We start from the raw sequence: 22,183 nt of genomic DNA on the forward strand, positions 1-22,183 counted from the left end.
CAGCTGTCGTTTGGTGGCTGGGCAGTCCATGATGGGCACGCAGACTACGAGGCTGTCTGTGCTGGTACTCCACAGCAATCCTAGCACTTGTGCATCGGGTGAACTGTCACCAGAGGTTCGCAGCTTGTGGAGGTTCATGCATGCTTCTGAGAAGATGTCTGCCGTCTTCTTCACGTTCTGATTAGCCTCTGCTCTGGTGGCGAAGGTGGTACAGACATCATCCATGTACAGGCCAGCTTCTAACTTCTCACAAAGCTCTGGTTCTGAGCCGCGGTATTTCGCCAGGTGAGTGGAGATCGTCTGTAACAATGTATGGAGAGCACGACAACCCGAATGGCACACGTTTAAACCTGAAACATTGGTTAGCCCAGATTAACTGTACATACTTTCGATCCTCTTCGATGACAGACACCTGGTGGGAAGCGGACTTTATGTCGGCTTGTGTGGCTACATCGTCTCGACGAAAGTTCAGCACCACAGCAGGTAGGCGTCGCAGCTGGTTAACACCAGGGTCTAGGTATTCATTCAGACTCCTGCCTGAAGCATCCTTAGCGGAGCCATCATACACGACTCTCAACTTGCCGTTTCGCCATATTCCTCTGTGGGGTAGATAAAAGCCAGCCGTACCTTCATTGAGTACATTCTTGATAACCGGGTGATAAGGAAAAATTTTGGGCCGACGATATTTTTCGAAAAAACTCAAAATTTTGAAAATGTGATTTGGGGTTAAATAATGAAAAGGCATGGTCCATTTAGTGTGGGTATGAAGTGGTAATTGTTTCTGTGCATGTAAACAGTTTCTACAGCACTTGCAAAGCTGAAGCTAGCGCGGCTTGTGAGTGTTTTTTTCGAACAACTTCAAATCTATATAAGTGATAAAGGTTCAAGTTCCACTATCATATTTGTCATGCAGTTACGCGTCTAATGACCCATGATGCAATGATATTTTATCCCTTGGCAACTGCACCGTGTTTTATGCGTTATTTCCGTAGTTTTGTTTCTCAAACCCGTTCCGTTTCAAAGCAGATTGCACGTGGAAACGATACACAATGATGTAACAAACGTTCGGTGTCGTTATTGTGAACATGGAAGTATACACAAATCGCGCCAGGGCAACTTTGTTGCAAAAAGAGTCAAAGTTCAGAAACGGGTGTTTTTCGAATCAATGGAAGGCCAATGGTAAATTCAGCGCGCTTACGAACCGGGTGCATGTTCTGAGCCGATTTACGCGTTTTGCACGAAATCGCCATTTTCAACGTGATTCCACGTTGGTTGTACCTAAGTTAAAACCCATCGGCATTGGACAGTTTATGTCACACCATAGCATAGGAAGGAAGTTCTGCGTCAAAACTGGTGTAACGCAACACATTGGAATAATTTCAAAAGCGCCGTTTTTGGTGTAGTTTTTTGGGCGTGAACACTTTTTTCAAAAAAGCCCGATTTTAAACATGCGTTTTTATCAAATAAAAGGGCATGGCAAATTTAGTGCCTGTATGAAACGGCAAGTGGTGCTGTGCATGCAAACAGTTTGTACAACAATTGCAATATCTACAGCCAGCGCGGCCGATGAGTGTCATTTTTCTTCAACAAACTTCAAAAGCATAGAAGTGATACAATCTCAAGTGACACCATTGTATTCGCCGTGCGATTACGCGTCTAATGACCTATAATACGATGAGATTCCACCACTTTGAAAATGCTCCAGTCTTCATGCGTGTAATTTTCCATGTTTTTTTCTGAAACCCACTCCTTTTGAAAGCCGTCGTTAACATCAAAATGAAAATAAATCTCGACACGGCCGCTGTGTCCCAAAGAAAGGCAAAATTGAAAAACGGATTTTTCCGTATCAAATGACGGCTAATACTAAATTCAGCGCGTGTACGAAGCGGAAGCATGTTGGGTGGCGGTTTACGCGTTTTTCACGAAATGGATATTCTTCGACAGATTTCCATGTTGGTTGTACCTAACTAAAAACCCCTCGGCATTGGACAGTTTATGTCACACCATAGCATGGAAAGGGAATTCTGAGTAAAGAATGGGTGTAACAAACACATTCGCAGAATTTGAAAACGGCCGTTATTTGGTTAGTAAAACGTTCCAAGCTGATTACGCGTTTTCCAGGAAATCGTTATTTTTCGACATAAGTCTACGTTGGTTGTACCTAACACAAAACCTAGCGGCATTGGACACTTAATGTCTCACCGTAGCACGGGAAGGCAATTCTGCGTCAAACAGGTGTAACCCAACACATTGGCAAAATTTAGAAACAGACGTTTTTTGGGTAGTAAAATGTTCCAAGCTATTATCTCTCAAACTAACGAAAATAAAAGACCGCTCCAATTTGCAAACGTTGTAAAACGATGGGGAAGTTGTCACTGCATTCTTAATCACCGGATGAGGCGAACAAATTTGAGCTGGAACATTTTTCGAAAAAAATTCCAGCAGATTGACGGGCAAGCAATACACAATGATGCAAGAAACATTCGGTGCATTTCTTGTCAATATGGAAGTAAACACAAAACCCCCACAACCACAGGAGCCGCAGTCCGACCAGCAGCAGCGTCAGCAGGCCCAGCAGCACGCCGGCGCCGGCCATGTGCGCGGTCAGCTGGAACATGGGCCGGTTACGCAGCGCGCGGCTGGTGACGATGACCAGCACGGGCACGCCCGAGTCGACGATCGTCAGCAGACAGATCGCCACCAGCGTGACTTTGTACTCCACCCGCGCGTGCATAGCGACGCACTGCGTCGGATCCTTCAGAGTCGGACGCGTCCGCAGCCGCCGACATTATCTCGCCGAGTGAGCTGAAGCCGCCAACACTTCCTTGCTGGTAGCCGCTAAAAGCGCCGACTGACTTGTTGCCATGACAGCTGTTGGTCGTCGCCCCGAGTGCATTGTTTTTCGTGGAGGTTTAAAGTGACCCGATATGCCAGCTTTAAAAGAACTGTCTCGCGTTTTTGCGCCATGCCCTTGCACCAAGGAGGCGATGACAATGTTGACATTTTTAGAAAGTTTGACATGGGCTTGTTAAGGCTTTGCAACAAATTTTATCCAGGGGCTTACTCCAGGCTACTCCAGGCGAGGCTTACTCCAGAACTTTAGAACTTGGAGACTGAAAACTCCGCAGATATCAGAAACTTTAGTTTCACTGCCGAACTTTTTATTCTTAGTTTTACATGAAAAACAGTAGAAAATAAAAGAGAGAGTTCCATCATTCTTTGGTCTGAGCTCCTTCCTGCCATAACCATTGGGGATAAAACTAATGTAGCGTGCGGGGTCTAGTGTTAGCGCCCCTAGACCCGCCCTTGCGGCCGGCCGCCTGGGGCGGTGACCTGCGCGGCCGGCTCGCGGAGGAAGTAGCACTCTGACCTGAGACGTGGACGCGTGCGGGAGGGACGCCGGCAAACAGCAGACAGAGGTGAGGCAGAATGGCACAGACTTGACACTTGGCACGGTCGGTAGGACCTGCCTCTACAAAGAGTAAGTACTTTGTGTTTGATATGTCCTCTTGAGCTTGTTAACAGTGTATGTGTGATATTTGTGACACTGTTTGAAATATTTACTGAAGTGCGTGCTGTGTCGTGTACTTTTACCGCCACAATTTGTCCTTTTGGGTGATAGTTAAAGCTGACCGGCAAGGGTCAAACACTCAAATGGATCAAATGGACGCGGTCCTTCTGTCACATCTGGAATTGTTTACGGGGGAGGGTAAGCAGGAATTTCAGTCGTGGCTGAGTCGTTTCGAAGTATTCGCCGGTAAATGCCCAAAAGAAGAAAAGGCCCAATGTCTGCTGGGTTTGTTGGAGGCCAAAGCATTCGAGTACTGTGCTGCTCTGCCAAAGACGGTCTATGTGGAATTTGAGCAGCTGAAACAGCATCTGGTCGAGAGATTCGACAAGAGTCAACGGGTTTACCCGGGCCTCCTGTGAGTCTGGCGAGACGGCGGGAGCCTGGAATCGGGAGCGGGTTCCCCCGCGCCGCGATGAAATATCCGAGGCGGACGGCAGAGCTGAGGAGCTAGTGCTGTTGGGGTGGGTAGACCCGTCAGCCAGATATACTGTATCGTACTAGCAGTGGACGAGTTAAGCTCCATGAACGTTACACCGCCCAGATATGAATAGTGTCTGCCGTTATTATTGATTAACAGACACTATAAACCAAATATGCGTCCTGGATTCTGTTGGGATGCCATGTCTTCATCATACATTTCTGAACTTGTCTCCGCCGGACGGTGGCGGAAGGTCCGGGCGCTTGTTGCGTGCGTGGCCTTATTCGTTGGGACGTTTCCCCTGGTCTTCACGAGGCAAAACAATTATGTGTTAGTGTGGGACCGTGGAGCGCAATACTGGACTGCGCTACTCCATCCCAGTATCATGTATGGTCTGCTGGACGGAGACAAACGGCATGCATGTTCCTCATAGTGTGACGTCTTCGGATGCATTTTCATCGTGGGAGTTGTCAACTGTACCTCGGTTCATTGCTGCCAACAGACTTCTTTGAACCCCTGTGAAAGGAGATCTTTACGGGTCTTTTCTGACTATAAATCCTCAAACCACAGCACACAACCAGTCACTATGGTTACACTTCCTGTCTTCCGCTTTTGCGGCGTTGCTTGTGGCTGAAAGAACGGAGGGATGAGTCTGGGATACCGAACCATCTCATGATTGCATTTCGACGTTTGCGGACCAGAATAGCAGGCCGGACGCTGCCGCTCCGCGCGGGCGTGGCCAGAGGGGCGGCTTGTGCATGCGTGGGCATCTTGCGGGACCTGCTGTCCCCTCCCCCTCCATCTCAGCGTGCTCCCGTGGTGCAGACAATCGCCAATATCCTAAGATTTCGCCGGCATGGCATTAAGATGTGACTCTGCATATCGTCGCCGCGGTCGTTTGTGCAAACGATTTCGGGCTGTGCCGATTTGCTTGCTTGGATTGGATTGAGTGACGGTTTGCTTCATGCTTGCTTGCTTGCATTCGTCATGTTTGCATTTTCTACCATTTTCTTTGTTTTCGTGGGCTGGTTTCTGATTTCGGAGGATTTCTCACCGTGGCCAGGGGTCATTTATGATCGCACAGTTGCCCAGTTTGTGCCAGTTCGACGCATTCCCAAAATACGGTTTTTGTATGTCTTGGCTTTGTCGGTGTCTGATTGGGTGTTGTTGCGACACGGCTACTGCCAAAAGTTTCTCCAAAATCGATACTGCTTTTCGTGTGTGGCCGAGGGTCATGACTGTCCTTGGTTGTCGTCGCTGATGATGCCAGCAATGATGCTGACCCAGTGCGTAATGTTTTGTGAAAGGATGCTATTTCTTACCGCACAGGCTCTGTAACCTGAGGTAGCGTCTGTTACGTCGATCCATCAGGAACTGGTGGTAGCCTCCCACTCCGGTCGACACGACAGCTGCTTCTTTTTCCACTTGTGCGTATTTGCGCTCCGTTCGAGTCGGAGCCCGCGAGGTGTACTGTACCGGCCTCTCCAGGCCTTCAGCGGTCACCTGCATGAGCACGGGCGAGCACCGGCGGATATCATGTTCGGCCGTAACGCTCGAACACGGCTGAACCTGCCCATCCTAACTGCAGAACACGCGCTGCGGGACAGCGCGCAGCGCCAGCGGGCAGCCGCTGGCGGCCGCTCCCGGTCATTCGGCGTAGGTACCAAGATCTGCGCCCGGTGCTACGCGGGACCTCAGAAGTGCGCACGGGGTCTCGTCGTCGCACAGACGGGTGCTGTGTCCCACGAGATGGATGCCGAAAGAGGGATCCAGTCGCGACACTCGAATAACTCGGTCCGAATAAGTCGTCCGGCACAGTTCTGCGCCGCCTAGCGATGGTATCCTTTGCACACATTCATTCGGGACGCGGCTGTTCCCGGTCACGAGGAAAACTGCAACATATTTCAGGTGTCCTCAGGGAGGCACAATTTGTTGTTCGAAGTCTGTACATCCACAGTCTTGGCAAGCGAAATGATGCGTCTACGATCTCGCTCTAGGACGCGACTCGAACGCCACCTAATAGCCGTCGCCGATACTAAGGAACAAAAACTGCCGGTGGGGTCGCTGATGGCGTACGACCCACGGGTAACGCTCCAGGTAGGGTTCCAGGCCTGTCACGTGACCTGTCCCTCGGCATTCCCCGCGGCTGGCTGCCCGGATGGCGCACCGCGTAGGGCAGCTGGACCGTCACCCTCGCTGCGCTGCGAGCCGCGCGCGCTGCAGCCGGGGCCGCGGGCGGGGCTGCATCACACGACCAACCGCCTCCACCCGTGTAAAAGCACAGCACGGCAGCGTGCCGGAGCCCCTCAGGAACTCGCTCCTCGGGTCAGAGCGCAGCCTACGTACCGGTGTCGGCCAACTACGACGCCATGTTGCAGAGACCCTCGTACCGCGAGTTGCACTTAGTGCCCTGCGGGCACGCAGAGCACGTTCGTTCCATCCGGTACGTTAGCTTGCTGACGACATTACCACCAGGCCCGTAATTGCAGTACAGCAGTACCTGGAGTTCAGCGGCGTTGTTAATTGTCTCCGTTTTGACCCACGCAGACGATGCTTTGTCTAGACCATCCACCGAATCCGGTAACCGTCCTCCGAACATGTGGGTATAGGTGCAAGGCTATCGTATGCTTTCAGGTCAACAGCGAGAGAAGCCAAATCAAACATTTCCAATTACAGACGTCCTTCCACAAGCATGTGCGGCCCGGCCATTGACACTGAAAACCGCATAGAACGTTGGAGGCCCTGTCTTGATGCACTTGATGATCTTGATGCCGCCGCCTGCCCCCCCCCCCCCCTCTCTCCGTGCCCACTTGTCTGCCGCCGCCCCCACTGCGTGCTCGCCTTCGTGCCCAAGCCTGGTGTCCAAGCGTGCCCAAGCAAACAGGCTTTTCAATCCTCAGCAGAGAAGCGACACGAAGTGTTCCGAGACGTCAAAGATCAACATCACACCAATTAAACGCATCATAACGCATATATAAAACTTAATTATCAATTTAACAAAAATAATCGTACGCAGTGGTGTTTCACCGCTTTGGAAAGCTTTGAGACCCACTCCTCATCACGTTACAGGTCGGCTACGGTCACTGTCGACCTTACGGCTAGCTTGGCACTCGTTGCCATGGTTTCCAGTGCATGTTCCGCCTGCGCCTGGGCGGTGGCCGCCAGCTCCTTGTCCCATATCTGGAGAAGACAAACGGAGCGAAAACAGCCAAATTAACGTAAAGGTCTGTTGTGCACAGCCGTTAAACACACGTAATTCTTCATCTCGTCGGTTATCAGCAAGCGGAAAATACAGTTGAGGCACTGCAAGTTAAAAAGGTTGTGCTTACCAAAAGGCAATGTCAAAGTCAACAAATCTCACCTAAGTCAGACCAAAAGTAGACTTACCACACACGTACCTATTCAGAATTATGCGGTTGCCTCGGCACTTCCCTTCCAAAAAGGATGAGGAACGCGATGTTTTTCGCTGAAGCAAAGGAACTACGTCTAACAGTAAGGAAATGCGCGAAACAGTTTCGGCACCTATACTTCTAGTGGTGGACCAGACAGTGATTTCATCTAATCTTCAGGGCACTGTGGACCCTCCACCCACCATCTCCGAAACAATGCAAACCTCTCATTTGCTATCTCCAGAATATTATTTATCTCCAAGTCACCACCTCTGGAGCACCTCGGACCTCGGCACTACCTAAATTAGTGTGTCTATCTCCCTCTGGCCACCTTCAAACTCCTGTGGCTCACTCGCCGTCTCCAGAACACTGGACCTCCCACTCACCAGTTCCAGCATGTCAGCGGCTTGCGGCAGCTTGCCTCTCTGGCCGTCCACCAGTCTGCGCGCCACGCGGCTGCGCATGACGTTGTGGACATGCACCAAGTCCTGCGCGAGCTGCTGTGACATTCCGCGCTGGTAGACCTGGCCGCAGTTGGAGACGTTCGCGTTGCTGGCATAGGAAGTGTTGATGCATGGTTCGGCAAAAGTCAGCGCGCCGCTGGCTGGAGCTGCCCAGCGCGGAGAGCAGCACCAGCAGACCGACGGCAAAGGCAAGGCAAAGGCAGAGGCAGAGGCCATGGCGAGACAGAGATCGCACTGCGGGCGATGACGGTCGGAGACCGAATAAGTCGCTGCTGGACGGTGGGTGCCTTTTTGATGTGAGCACCAGTGGGCCGGGAGGCGCCTGCGGGCGAGGAGCGCCGCCGGCTGTCCCAGGATCCGGCTCCCCACTCTCCTCGCCACAGGGTGCCGCGACGGCTAGTGGCGTGTTTTTTTTTGGCGGCGTGGCAACGGCGTCATTTGCACCGGTGAGAAAGCGAGAAACGCCAAATCAAACATTTCCAAATACAGTCGTCCGTCCACGAGCATGTGCGGCCCGGCAGCTGACACTTAAACATCACATAGAACGCTTGGAGGTCCTGCTCTTACACACAACACCGTTCAATCGCCGTACCCGTGCCGCCCCCAGCTCCATGACTGCCCCCCCCCCCCCATCTGCCGCCCCCCTCCCGCCCCCCCCCCCCACTGCGTGCTCCTCCTTCGTGCCCAGGTCGCCTTGGTAAGCGACTACGGCCACAAGCCGATGTAGAGGGTGATGGACCAGACCGCCTGGGCGAAGTGGCCGTACGTACCCGGTGTGGCAGCATCCCTGACTGAAATCACGGCACACGTACAAGCGCAACCGCCTCTGCTTGGGGGCGATGAGACGCAGCGCTCGTCCTGCTATGGGCGGCGAGGCGCGCCGCGCCGACCTCAGCGTGGGTCCGTCAGGTCCCCGGACGCGGCGGCACAGGTGCACAAATACCTGAAACAGAGGACCCGCACCCCAGACACTCGTGACTGATGACGGCCAGACGCCGTGACGGACACCCGCGCAGACACGTCGGCGGTAGCGACAGGCATCATGATTCCTGGCTGACGGACACGGCGGCTTTTATCTGGTAACCCGTAGGTATGTTCGCCTACCATGTGCGGCATCGGAATTGGGGTCAAACGTCCCAGCAAGGACGCCTGCTTACTCGAACGTGTTGACGAAGTCCACAGATGCGTAGACGGGCTCGGCAAACCAGGTTTGGGCCAAATCCAGTACTTCCTGGTGGAAGTTTGCAACGCCCCACTGCGAGGTGCTCAATGCGACGATGTTCTGGCCGACGACGAAGAAACGTGCTGAATTGAGACATGCAGTTTAAGGGAGTGCGTACGTACATATGCATTTCGGTCGTGTTTGTGGTCATTTCAGTAGGTTGGGTGAGCCCTTTGACCCCAAGTCGTTTTACCGCGATGGGGGATTGTGCAGCAAACGGTCAAACGGGCTTTTGCATTCCTCAGCAGAAGAACGAACGAAGAACAGCAGCAGAAGAAGAAGAACCAAAAGAACGTCCAGAAGCTCCCCGTCCATTTCTGGAGAAGAAAAACGCCTTCACTGAGACGTCGGCAAGCGGCAGCAGAGTGCCAAATGAATTTCAGGAGGCAATAATGAAGACGTTCTGTCACCGTAAGTTTCTGTCCCGATAGTCCAAAATTTAGCACCTTGTGAGGCATCCGCGGAATGCCACTAAATAATGACCGTATGACCAGGGTAACGAAATGCAGGGAAAAGGACCAGAAGTCCACTGCGCGGTGTGATCTCCAATACTGCAGCGAGCTTTTACAAGAAACGTGTCTTGAGTGTGGATGGGCGTGAATACTTATCATGATTTTTGTCACTACAGTGTCGTAGTTCCTTTAATAAATCTATCGTCATCTGTATTGATTTTTCCTTATCGGAACATTGTCGTTTGTATACTTGCATGTCTCGTCGGGCGAAAATGTCATACAGTTGTTTGCCTTTATCATTATTTAATTGTAATCACAGGTAACATCTGGGATGCTTTGCGCAGGTGCTGGGCTACGATGCAGAGCGACACAGCAACTTCGAGGATACGGCGATTTTCGCTGTGCCAGGTGCGCGAGAGAAATCTCCGCAGCACAACTGTCACAGGAACTGTCACCTGCTATCGGTCCAACCACCCATGTTCCCCGTCCAACTGCTCTGCACCAGCACGACTCCCCCGATCCGCACCCATCCGCTGCCCGCCAGCATCGCCCTCTTTATTTCCAGCCCATCCGCCTTCCCCAAGCCCAGCCCTCCTGCTCCGAGCCCATCGGCTCCCCCGCCAGTCCGGCTCTCTTGTTCCCAGCCCATCCGCTCCCCGCCAGCCCCGCCCTCTTGTTTCCAGCCCGTCGGCTCCCCGCCAGCCCAGCCCTCCTGCCCCCAGCCCATCAACTCCCCGCCAGCCCAGCCCTCCTGCTCCCAGCCCATCCGCTACCCGTCAGCCCAGCTCCCTTGTTCCCCGCCCACCCACTGCTCGCCAACAAAGCTCCAACGATCCCCGCTCACCAGCTCCCCACCAATCCAGCTCCCTCGATCCCCGCCAGCCAGACTCCCTCGATCCCCGCCCACCCGCTTCACGTCAACCCAGCTCCCTCCATCTCCGCCCACCCGCTCCCCGCCGGCCAAGCTCCCTCGATCACCGTCCATCGGCTCCCCGCTGTTCTGCGTCTGATGGCGACCTTGTCGCCTGCGTGAGAGATGGACAGGGACGCTACAAGAAAATAAAGCTCTGCAAGTGACGAGTGTGGTTGTCACCAAACATATGTACAGTGCAATTTCTAACCCAGCTTCATCGATCTACGTCCATCGAGAGATGCACAGGGATACTACAAGTGAATAAACGTTTGTAAGTAACCAGTGTGCACGTTGTACTACATATGTTGTGCGCAATCTTGAAAGGGCGAAGTCTGTCCCCCAATCGCGAAAATCCCTCCTGATGATCAGCTGGATAAAGAAGAACCGAGGCTGACACTATGCGTAGTCCATGCGATGTGCCTATTCGCTTTGGAGACGACTCAAGCTAAATTAAGTTGTCACACGCTTTCTTCGAGCTTGTTGCGTGCTGAAACTTGCTTACAGCATGCTGCCCAACTTTCTGCTCCCATCGTTTTCTTAACGCATTAGATGGTCAAAACTAGCCCTAAATTAGACAGATCTGTGTTGACCCCAAGTTTAGGCATGCTGTTATCAAACGGTGAGAACGTGCGCACGCTACGCGACTTGCGATGAACATATCGGAAAACCGCAGACTCACAAGCGTCCGCACGGCCGGACCAACGTTCGCTTGGATCCCCCATAAACAGTGTTTTTCGCGGCGAGGACGATGGATGAGGCAAGGCAGGGGCTTGACTGCCCCGGCCATTCACGTCAGTTGACTTTGACCTTATTACGGTGCATGTAAAGAAGCTATGATAAACAGAATGCTCTGTTTATCGTAAGACAGAGCGGAATTAAAGCTGGTCAATCAATTCGTCACGAGCATCACCCTGGGTTTTTTTCAAACTCGACAAAATTGGTCGGAAGGCCTGCAGGACAGCACCGCGGATCTCTCGAAGCAATGGCAGTTTTGGATGTTTGCATTGCTTGCCGCAACTTCATGTTCATATGGCTGGTCGAAATATATATTTTTTGGCACTGGGGTTATTTTCGTTGGCAATTATTTTTATGTTCTAAATTCATTGCCTACCTTTGAAGCAAGTTATGCTATACTTTCATTCGGTAATTGCTCCAAACTGGTGCTGTTTCATGAATAACATGGGAAAATCCCAAACACAGAAAATTAATTCGCTCAGCTTCATTGAAGGTATTCAACAAAACGCTGAACATTAAGCTGCAGATATATGTACAATACATCCAACTCAAACACCCCACACGTAACTACATGCCACATCCACGTAAACGCTACGAACTCAGTTGAAATGAACGAAACGGAAACACTTATGATCGATGTGTCATACTGTTCTCATTCATCGTTGTCGCTGCCGGAGTCGGTGCCGGAGTCGCTGCTATCATCGGTTGTTACGACAACCGGTGGGAGATCTTCTAGCAGCCCGTCATTCGTCCAGTACTGCTGCTCCAGCCCTTTGACGTGCTCACAACACTTACTCCAGGCCTCTGGAGAGACAGTTGCGACACCTGCCTCCACCAGCCGTTCCACCTCCTCCATCCGCCCCGTCAAGTTCCCCCGTCTTATCACGCGCTTCATCTGTGCCCACACTAACTCTATCGGGTTCAAGTCACAATGATACGGCGGCAGGCGAACGATCCGATGACCATGACCTCTAGCATTGTTGTCCAGAACATATTCCTTCTTCCGGTTCTGGGACTTGACTAGCTCCAGCAGCTCCACCTTCCGCATGTCTTCGTCGATGGTCACACCTGCCTGCTGCAACCACTCCTGGATTTCCACTTTACGCCAGCTAGAAGCTGGCACTTTTTGGCACAAACGGGAATGATATGAGGCATTATCTATGATGATCACAGAGTGCTCTGGCACGTTCGGAAGCAGGCACTCTGTGAACCACTTCTCGTAGCAGTCGGCGTTCATTGACGTATGGTAGTCGGCGTTCTTGCCATCGGCCCTGAGGTGGAGAAGTGCGCCCGGTATAAATCCTTCTGAAGAGCCGGCATGGACTATAATAAAACATTTTCCTTTTCCAATGGCGTTCTTCCGTCCGTTGATTTGACTGCCGTCCAGCCACGCCAAGTTCTCCATATCGTACTGATTATACTATGTCTCGTCGGTATAACCGATTTTGCTATCGGGAACTTCTCTACGCAGCCTCCTCATCTCCCGCAAGAACTGGCATCTCGTTGCTGCAATATGAGGTTTCTCGATCAGGATCTTGCGCTTGTCGATTCTTCGGTACTTAAATCCGTTCGCGAGTAGGTGTTTTCTGGCGGTGGATCTAGATATGGTGACGCCGAGCTGTTCGTGAAGAGCATCCGTGATGGTGTCCGGAGTAACATGTTTTCCGTCGATGTACATTTCGTGTACCATTCTCCTCATCGCGCAAACATCGAACGGATCTAGATCCACCCTTGGTCTTGCTGCAGCTGGTCGGGATCGGCTTGGCGACTTCAGTCTGGCACCATTCTATACCACCTATAGCAAATTGAGTGTGTGTACGAAGCGAATGCATATCCTGTCCCGGTTTACACGTTTTGCACGAAATTGCCATTTTTCGACCAGACTGGTAGTCGAACGTACGAAACTCGGATGTCTCGGACCTATGAAAACAAAAGGCTGCTTTTACTGGCAAACGACGTGAAAAAATGGTGCACTTTGTTGACTACACTTTTGATGGCCTGCTAATGAGAAACAAACTGGAGAGTGACCACTTTTTTTAATAAAAAGTTTAAAAAAGTAAAAAAAAAGATTTCAGCATACGGTTTTTTGTGGACAATGAAAGGCCGTGGTTCATTCAAGGGTGTATAAAGCGGCAAGTGTTTCTGTGCATGTAAACAGTCTCTACACCAACTGCAAAGTCTACAGCAAGCGCGGTTTGGGAATGTTTTTTCAAGTCAATTAAAAAGTATACAAGTGATTCAGTTTCAAGGTACATCACCGTATTTCCCGTGCGATAAAGCGTCTAATGACGTAAAGTAAGACTAGATTCCACCAGTTGAAAACTGAAGCATTCGTGAAGCGCGCAAATTCCCAAAGATTTGTTGATGAAACCAGCTCCATTCGAAAGCAGATTCCACGTGAAAACGATACATAATGAAGGAGGAAACATTCATTGCTGTTGTTGTTACATGCAATTGAATAAAAATCGCTCACGGCTCCTTTATTGCGAAAAATATCACATTCGGATGCGGATGTTTTGTCGTCGTAAGTAAGGGCTTATGGTAAATTGAGAGTGTGTGCGAAGCGAATACGTGTTATGTCCAAGTTTACGCGTTTTACCCATTTATGTGACGTTTTGTGAAGAATTGAAAGGATGTGGTCTTTTTAGTGTCTATCTTAAACACGAAGTGTTTACGTGCACGCTAACAGGCCCTACAGCAATTGCAGTATTTAAGCGAGGCTTGTAAAGGTCTTTTCAAGTGACTTCAAAACCCTACAAGTGAGAAAATCTGAAGTTACATGATCCTGTTTGCCGTGCGATTACGCGTCTAATTACATGTAATACAATGAAATTCCACCACTTGGAAAATAGACCATTCTTGACGCGCGAAAAGTCCATGGTTTTGTTTCTGAAACCAGTCCGTTCGAAAGCAGATTGCATGTGCAAACGATACATACTGAGGGGAGAAACAGTATTTGACGTTGTTGTCAACATGGATGTGAACACAGTTCTCACGGCGGCGACTTTGTTTTGGAAAAGTAAAATTCTTTTAACGGATTTTTTTTGGTCTCAAATGGAGATTAGCAGTAACTTGTGCGCATGTAAGAAGCGGATACATGTTCTGTCCCGGTTTGCGCGACTTACACAAAATGACCATTTTTCGACATGATTCCACGTTGGATGTAGTTATCTGAAAACCTATCAGCATTGGACAGCTGATGTCACACAATAGCACGTGGAAGGCGAATGTGTACAAAACAATGTTACAGGTTGTTGAATACACTGTTGATCAACCGGTGACAATAAACAAATTTGAGCGTGACCATTTTGTTCGAAAAAATGAAAAGTTGGAAAATACGATTTTTAGTTACAAAAGAAAATCATGTGATCCACTTCTTGTGTGTATGAAGCGGCAAGCGTTTATGTGCATGTAAACGGTCTCTAGAGCAGTTGCAAATGTTGGGCTCGTTTGATGGCGATAAAAGTCATAATTCCAAAACGGATGATTTTTCCTTTCAAATGAGGGCCAATAACAAAATGAGGGTGTGTACGAAGCGAATGCGTATTCTGTCCCGGATTAGGCATTTTACACGAAATTGCCTTTTTTCAATATCACTCTACGTTGATTGTACCTAGTTGAAAACATGTCAGGACTGGAGAGTTTTTGTCAAACGTCAGCATGAGAAGGCAATTCTGCTTCAAAACACGTGTAATGAAACACATTGGCAGGATTTGAAAACGGCCGATTTTTGGCTAGTAAAACGTTTCAAGCTCACATCTCTAGAACTAGAAAATGGAAGCTGTTTTTACTCTCAAACGATGTAAAACAACGATAGGGGTTGTTTACTACACTCTTGATCACCGGGTAATAGAAAACAAATTTCAGCGTGACGATTGATTTTAAAAAATGCCTGCAGTTCAAAAAAGCGAATTCTTTGTTACAAAAAATAGGCTGTGGTCAATTTAGTGTGCGTACGAAGCAGCAAATCTTTCTGTGTGTGTAAAAAGTTTATGTAGCAATTGTGAATATTTTAGCGCACTTCGTAAAGGTTCTTCTCAAATAACTTTGAAGCCGTGCAAGCCAAAAAATTCAGACTGCACCATCGTATTCGCCGTGTGGTCAAGCGTTTAATGACAAATAACACAATTGGATTCCAAGCACTTGGAAAATGGACGATTCTTGATGCGTTTTTTCCGTGGTTTGTTTCTGAAACCAGCTGTCTTCGAAAGCCGATTGCACGTTCAGACGATACACAATGATGGAACATACATTCAGTGTCATTCTTGTAAACATGGCTGTGAACATAAATCTCACCACGGTAGCTTTGTTGCGAAAAAGTCAAAATTCAGAAACAGATGTTTTTCTGTCTCACATTAGGACCAATAGTAAATTCAGCGCGTGAACGAAACGCATGCATGTCCGGAACCGGGTTACGCGTTTTACACGAAATGGCCGTTTGTTGGCATGATTCCACGTCGGTTTTACATAACTCAAAACCTATCAGCATTGGACAGTTTATGTTACACCATAACATGGAAAGGCAGTTCTGCGTCAACACATGTAACGCACATGTAACGCAACACATTGGCGGAATTGGAAAACGGCCGATTTTGGGATAGTAAAACTTTCCGTGCTTATTTCATGTGTGTATGAACTTCATGTGTGTATGAAGCGGCAAGTGTTTTTGTGCATTTTAACAGTTTCAAAGTAATTGCAGCACTTAAGCGCGGCTTCTAAAGGTTTTTGTTAAAAAACCTCAAAACCATGCAAGTGAGAAAATAAAACGCTACACCACCGTATTCGCCGTGCGATTCCGCGGCTAACGACATATGATAAAATGAGATCCCAAGCCCCTGGAAAATAGACCATTCTTGATGCGCGCAAGTTTCCATGGCGCTTTTTCGGAAACCAGCCCCGTTCGAAAGAAGATTCGACATGCAAAGAGTACACAATGATGTAACAAACATTCATTGCTGTTGTTAACATGCAAGTGACAACAAATCTCACCACGGCGGCTTTGTTGCGGAAAAATTAAAAGTCTCAAACGGATGTATTTTCGTTTGAAATGAAGGCCATCAGTAAGTTGAGCGTGTGTACAAGGCGGATGCATCAGTGAAGAGTTTATTTCGGACTATAGCATGGGAAGGCAATTCTGCGTCAAAATACGTGCAAGGTAACACGTCGGCAGAATTTGGAAACGGCCCATCTTTGGGTAGTAAAACGTTCCAAGCTCATATCTTTCGCACCAATGAAAATAGAAAGCTGCTTTTGGTTGCCAACCGTGAAAAACGATGTTACATGACATGTGCTACACTCTATCGCCGGTGCGATGAGAAACAACTTTGAGGGTGACCATTTTCGTCAACAAAGGTCCAAATTTTGGAAAGCGATTTGTGTTTATAAAATGAAAGTGTTTGGGCCTTTTTTGTGTGTATGAAGCGGCATGTGTTTCTGTGCATGTCAAGAGTTTTATAGCAATTGCAAAATGTTTGCACGGCTTGTGAAGTTTTTTTCTTCAAATAACTTCAAAACTATGCAAGTGAGAAAATTTTAACTCACACCAACGTATTCGCCGTGCAAATAGGCCTCTGATGACGTACAATACAATAAGATCCTACCTCTTAAAAAGTAGACCATTCTTGATGCTCGTAAATTTCCATTGTTTTCTCTTTTTGAAACTACCTCCATTTGAGAGCAGATCACACGTGCAAAAGATACACAATGATAGAACAAACATTTATTGTTGCTATTGTCAACATTCAAGTAAACATGAATATCAACACAGCGAATTTGTCACAAAAAAGACAAAATTTGGAAACGGAGGTTTTTTGTCTCAGATGTGGGCCAAAAATAAACTGAATGTGTGTACGGTTCCTTTGTCCTGTCCCGTTGACGCGGTTTTACACGAAATGTGCCATTCTTTGATATGATTCCACGTTGGTTGTACCTCATTGAAAAAAAGTATCTGCATAGGATACTTAATGTCACACCGTAGCATGGGAAGGCAATTCTGCGTGAAGACACGTGTAACGCAACACATTTGCAGGATTTGAAAACGCCGGATTTTTAGGTAGGAAAACGTTCCAAGCTCATATCTCCCCAAGCAATGAAAAAAAGAAGGCTGCTCTTAATTGCAAACGGCGTTAAACAATGTCACAGGTTGTTCATTACAATCGTGATCACCGGGTGATGAGAAACAAACTCGAACGCGACCATTTGTGTCGAAAAATAAAAAGTTGGAAAATACGAGTTTTGGTATCAAATGAAAGGCTGTGGTCGATTCAGTCTGTGTATGAAGCGAAACATTTGTCTTTATGTGTAAAGGTTTTCTATATCAATTGCCAAATTTCAGTGCGAATTGTGAGGGTTTAAAAAAACAGAACTTCAAAACTACGCATGTCCGAAAATTTTAAGCTACATAATCATATTGTCCGTGCGATTAGGCGTCTAATGACATGTAATACAATGAGATTCCTGCAATTGAAAACAACTTTTCTTCTTCTGCGCATATTTCCATGGTTTTCTTTCGGCAACCACCTCCGTTCAAAAGGATATTCCACGTGCAAACGACACCCAATGATGGAACAAACATTCATTGCCGTTGTTTCCAACATACAAGTAAACAGAAATCTCACCACGGCCACTTTGTTGCGAAACAAGTGAAATTCTGAAGCAGATGTCTTTTGTCTCAAATGAGGGCCAAAGTTAAATTGGGCGTGTTTATGAAGCCGATGCATGTTCTGTCTCGGTTCACGTGTTTTACACGAACTGGTCTTTTTCGACATAATTCGATGTTGTTTGTACCTACCTAAAACATATCACCATTGGACAGTTTATATCACATTACAGCATGGGAAAACAGTTCTGTGTCAAAACACGTGTAAGGCAACACATTGGCAAGATTTGAAAACGGTCGATTTTTGGGTAGTAAAACGTTGCAAGCTCCTATCTCTCGCACCAATGAGAATAGAAGGCTGTTTTTACTTGCACAGGGTGTAAAACGATGCTACAAGTTGTTGACTACACTCTTGACCACAGTGTGATGAGAAATCAATTTGAGCGTGACTGTCTTTTTCGCAAAAAAGTCAAAACTTTGAAAATGTGAGTTGTTGTAGTAAAATGAAAGGGTGTATTTTGTGTAGTGTGTGCATGAAGCGGCAAGTGATTTTTTCCTTTAAACAGGTTCTACAGCGATTGCAACATTTAAGCGTGGTCTGTAAAGTTTTTTCAAAAAAACTTCAACACCTTGCAAGTGAGAAAATAAAACGTTACACCATCGTATTTGCCGTGCGATTACGCATCTAAAAAAGAAAGACCTGTTTAAGGGTGGTGATACTCCTCGCAGCGGCATACGGTGTGGTGGCCTGGGCACAAAATGTCAAAATTTGTTGCCGTGTTTTTCGCCCGATGATGTTATTTTAGACGTGCTGCACATGTATTTTAGAATAAGTGATCTTTTGTTTGGTAGACTAGTTGAGCAAGAGGTGCCAGACAGTGGTGTGTCCCGCGTACTGCTCTACTCTGTTCTGCATGACTTGGGACTCAAAGGGCACCTGGTCAACACTAACCAGGGAACTGTGCAGTTTTCCAGTTTACAGAGTCGGGGCAGAGCTCGCCATATTCAGGCAATCGTCAATTAAAATTTGTTATCTGTTGTGATGCCGAAAAGCAGTAAACGCGTTTCGATGCTCCGAAATATGTACGCGAAATTTTCAAAAGTAATGACACTTGTGAAAGAAAGCGAAAATGCCGACGAAGTCGTTGAAGAATGTCAGACCTTTTTGGAGATCTTCTGTGCACTGTATCAGCCCAGTATGGTGACACCGCACCTGCACATGATGGTCTTTCATGTGCCTGACATGATCCGTCGTGACAGTGTTCTCGGCGTGTTTAACCAGCAAGCTGTCGAGGAGTTGAACCATCATGTCACATCCTCTTTCTTCTCATGCACGTACTTCCGTCAGAGCTCGAGACATCTGCTGCTGAAGGAGGGTAGGCGCCTGCTGCGCTTGTGAATACACACTGACTAGCGATGTGCCTCGTGCATTGATGATTGCATAGGGCGTGCGTGTAGCTGCTCGCAATGCATGCATTTGCTGTGGCGAATATTTTGTTTGTAAGTACTTAACTGATATTAACAGAACTGCATAATAGAACTTCGCAATAACAGTGCTGGAATAGGGGTAGTACCTGACAAGGATTCCGCCGCAGGAAGGGAATAGTTCGACTAGGTTTTCAGTTTTTAACATTCTGCACATGGACATTGTATGTAAGGGATGTACCAACACTCATACATAGTCAGCTAGTCGCAACGCTTGCCTGGCTTTCAGTCTGAATTCCAACCATAATGAGGAGTTACCCAAACAGTCGCTTGTGAATGCGCTAAATTCAAATCAGTAGGTTATTTGAATAGGGATAGGGATCGCCGGCTTAAATAATATTCAACAATGGGGATATAGTTCGCGTGGTCACGGGTGGAGATTTAACCGAAATAGTTGGGGCGGCAGGCTGTTAGTTCCTGTCCTTTTAAATATATATGAATATAAATAGCATTATCAGACCCACAAAGCTGGTGTGGCCGCGGCCACACCCGTCATGCCACATTTTCTATCTACGTGCGATTTGATTAGTATGGTTGCATTGGCATTCGTACGCCATACCGCATTTAGCTGAAATTCGCATGGGCACCATAACTGCCAGACTAATATGAAATATGTAAGTTAAAGCCATTTTAATGCTGAATCTTAAGCAAGCTGCGCACATGAATCAGCTTCAGTAGTTTGGGTAGAATAAGTGAATTTGTAACCTATCACTGACGTACCTAGACCCGATCATTGCTTTTTTCGCTGAACGGGGAAATTGACGGCCAATTCGCACATTCACCTCGAATGTCAGCTCAAAGTGATTTGTTGTTCTTTATTAAACATGCTGACCTGCATGCTTTGAGCACTGCACAGTTTTCTAATCATGAAAGGCCTTACGGGAGTAGCTCAAATAGTTTTTATTTTATTCATACCAGCGCGCCCCGCCATCACGATAATGGAGGCAGACGCCTGCATGATAAGTTCTTGGCCCGGCCGCTAGGGGCAGGCCGGTAGCTTTGGCCGCCACGAAGCCATACGAATATGAGCTCCTGCACCGATAGAAACCCTGAACCGGAGCGTTTCTCTATTTCGGCCAGAGACCACGTGAAACGAACTGTTGGCTTTGAGTTGGTCTGAGATTTAGGGGCCCATTTCAAAAGCGGTGATAACGCCGGCCCCGAGATTTACGCTGGTCGGGCTCCTGCATCGTTCAGGGGCCCGCAATGACTAACAGGGCACTGTATGTCGACAAGGGTCCGCGAGTCGGTCAGAGGAAGATTTGCTGAACAGGGACGGGGACGGGAGCCCGAATGACAGAGACTCTCTTGCTTTGGTCGGATTCCTCTGACAATTGAAAAAACATAAAACTTATCATGGATACTCACATTGAGGTAATGGAAGAGTCCTGTGCCAGTCAGGGCCCCCAGTGCCGAACAGTGGACCCTCCTATATTCCAGCATGAGCTTGTTAAGTCCAACTGCAGTCTATGTGCTCATTATTTGACCACCTGCGGCGAGCAGGGATGTTGTCGTGTCGATGACGGTTCATGTGTCGATCCGTGGTCAACTGCGCGGATCAGAGGGCCTCCCGCGTCAGGAAGCGCACCAACGTGATACGATGTATCCCTCTAAAGACTTCCAGATCGGCCAGGGGATACCGCTCCGTGTCGCAGAATGTCGGCCGGAACACACCACGGTGGGGTAGAAGGGCCATTCAGCCCTTGACCATGAACAACAATGTGCTCGGTAGTGTTGTGCTCAAGAGGGCCCATTTACCGGAAAGAAATAAGGGGTCTCATTAGTGTTGAATGGAGTGGGTCGAAATTAGCTCAAAACGCACGCGGCCATCGCATGTTTCCCTGAGAACGTTCATTACGCTTGTAGAATCGACGAATGAAACAAATAACATCAAAAGTCCGAGCCTGTGGGCCAGGTGCCGACAGCACAGTGGTTGACGCACCCGCGTTAGCCATCGTGCGTCTGGGAAATCGCAAGTACGGGGTTCGTTTCTCCGCGGTGTCAGCCTCTCCCGCCAGGTTGGGAGGGCGGCGACGCCATATAGCTCCAGCAGATGAATGCGTCAGAAAGCCCCAATAACGCGCCCGTAGCCCCGGGGAGCACGGATAGCGATGGTTTGGGTTGCAGGCCACGTAAAACCGAACAACGTTGGCCTCTGCAAGTAACACCAGGGGTCGGGGGGGCCGTGCGCGCAACAATGACCATCGCAAAAATAGTGTTACTGAGTGTCTTTCAGATTTGGTTTTGCATATTTGTAAAGTTTTAAGAGTACACTGGGTGAGTCTTTTTCAACTTTGAGGCTGTTCTCTGGAAAGATAAACAGCAACAACACCGAAACAGAGATTTTACCTTTACTATTCCAGTTCCACCACCAGATGCCAGCACCACTTCGTGGTGCTGTTTAGACCAATACATTGTTGTCATTAATCTAACAACCACAGAGGGTGAATACCCAGCCAGCATGTCCGATTGGAACCCATATGGGTCCCAGTTGGACAGTCGTATGGGGCCCCACCTGGGCTGTCCACGTTGGTCCCATGTGGGCGTGACATTTTCGGACACCTGGATCCCATAAGGGTGATCCTTGTTGGGCCCATGTGGACCTAACTGGGGCACACATAGGGCCCATCTAACGTTTACAACCGGGACCCACGTGGATCCGAGATGTATAAAGGAATAGGGCACACCTGGGCTTGCTACCTCGGGCCCAAGCGGGCATGTCATGGGCACCCAACTGGTTTCCACATGGAAGCCCATGTGGGGCCCTTGTGGTACTTAGCTGGGATAAACATGGGATCCACCTGGGCAGCCTAGATGCGACCCAACTGGGTAACCCAGTTGGGACCCACTTGGGCAACCCAGTTGAGACCCACCTGGGTAACTCAGTTGGGATCCGCATGAGCCAGTCCAGATGGGTCCCACTTGGGCACATGTGA

The sequence above is a fragment of the Pollicipes pollicipes genome, unplaced genomic scaffold (assembly GCF_011947565.3).
Source record: "Pollicipes pollicipes isolate AB1234 unplaced genomic scaffold, Ppol_2.1 Scaffold_6686;HRSCAF=7923_pilon_pilon_pilon, whole genome shotgun sequence".
NCBI classification, from domain to species: domain Eukaryota; kingdom Metazoa; phylum Arthropoda; class Thecostraca; order Pollicipedomorpha; family Pollicipedidae; genus Pollicipes; species Pollicipes pollicipes.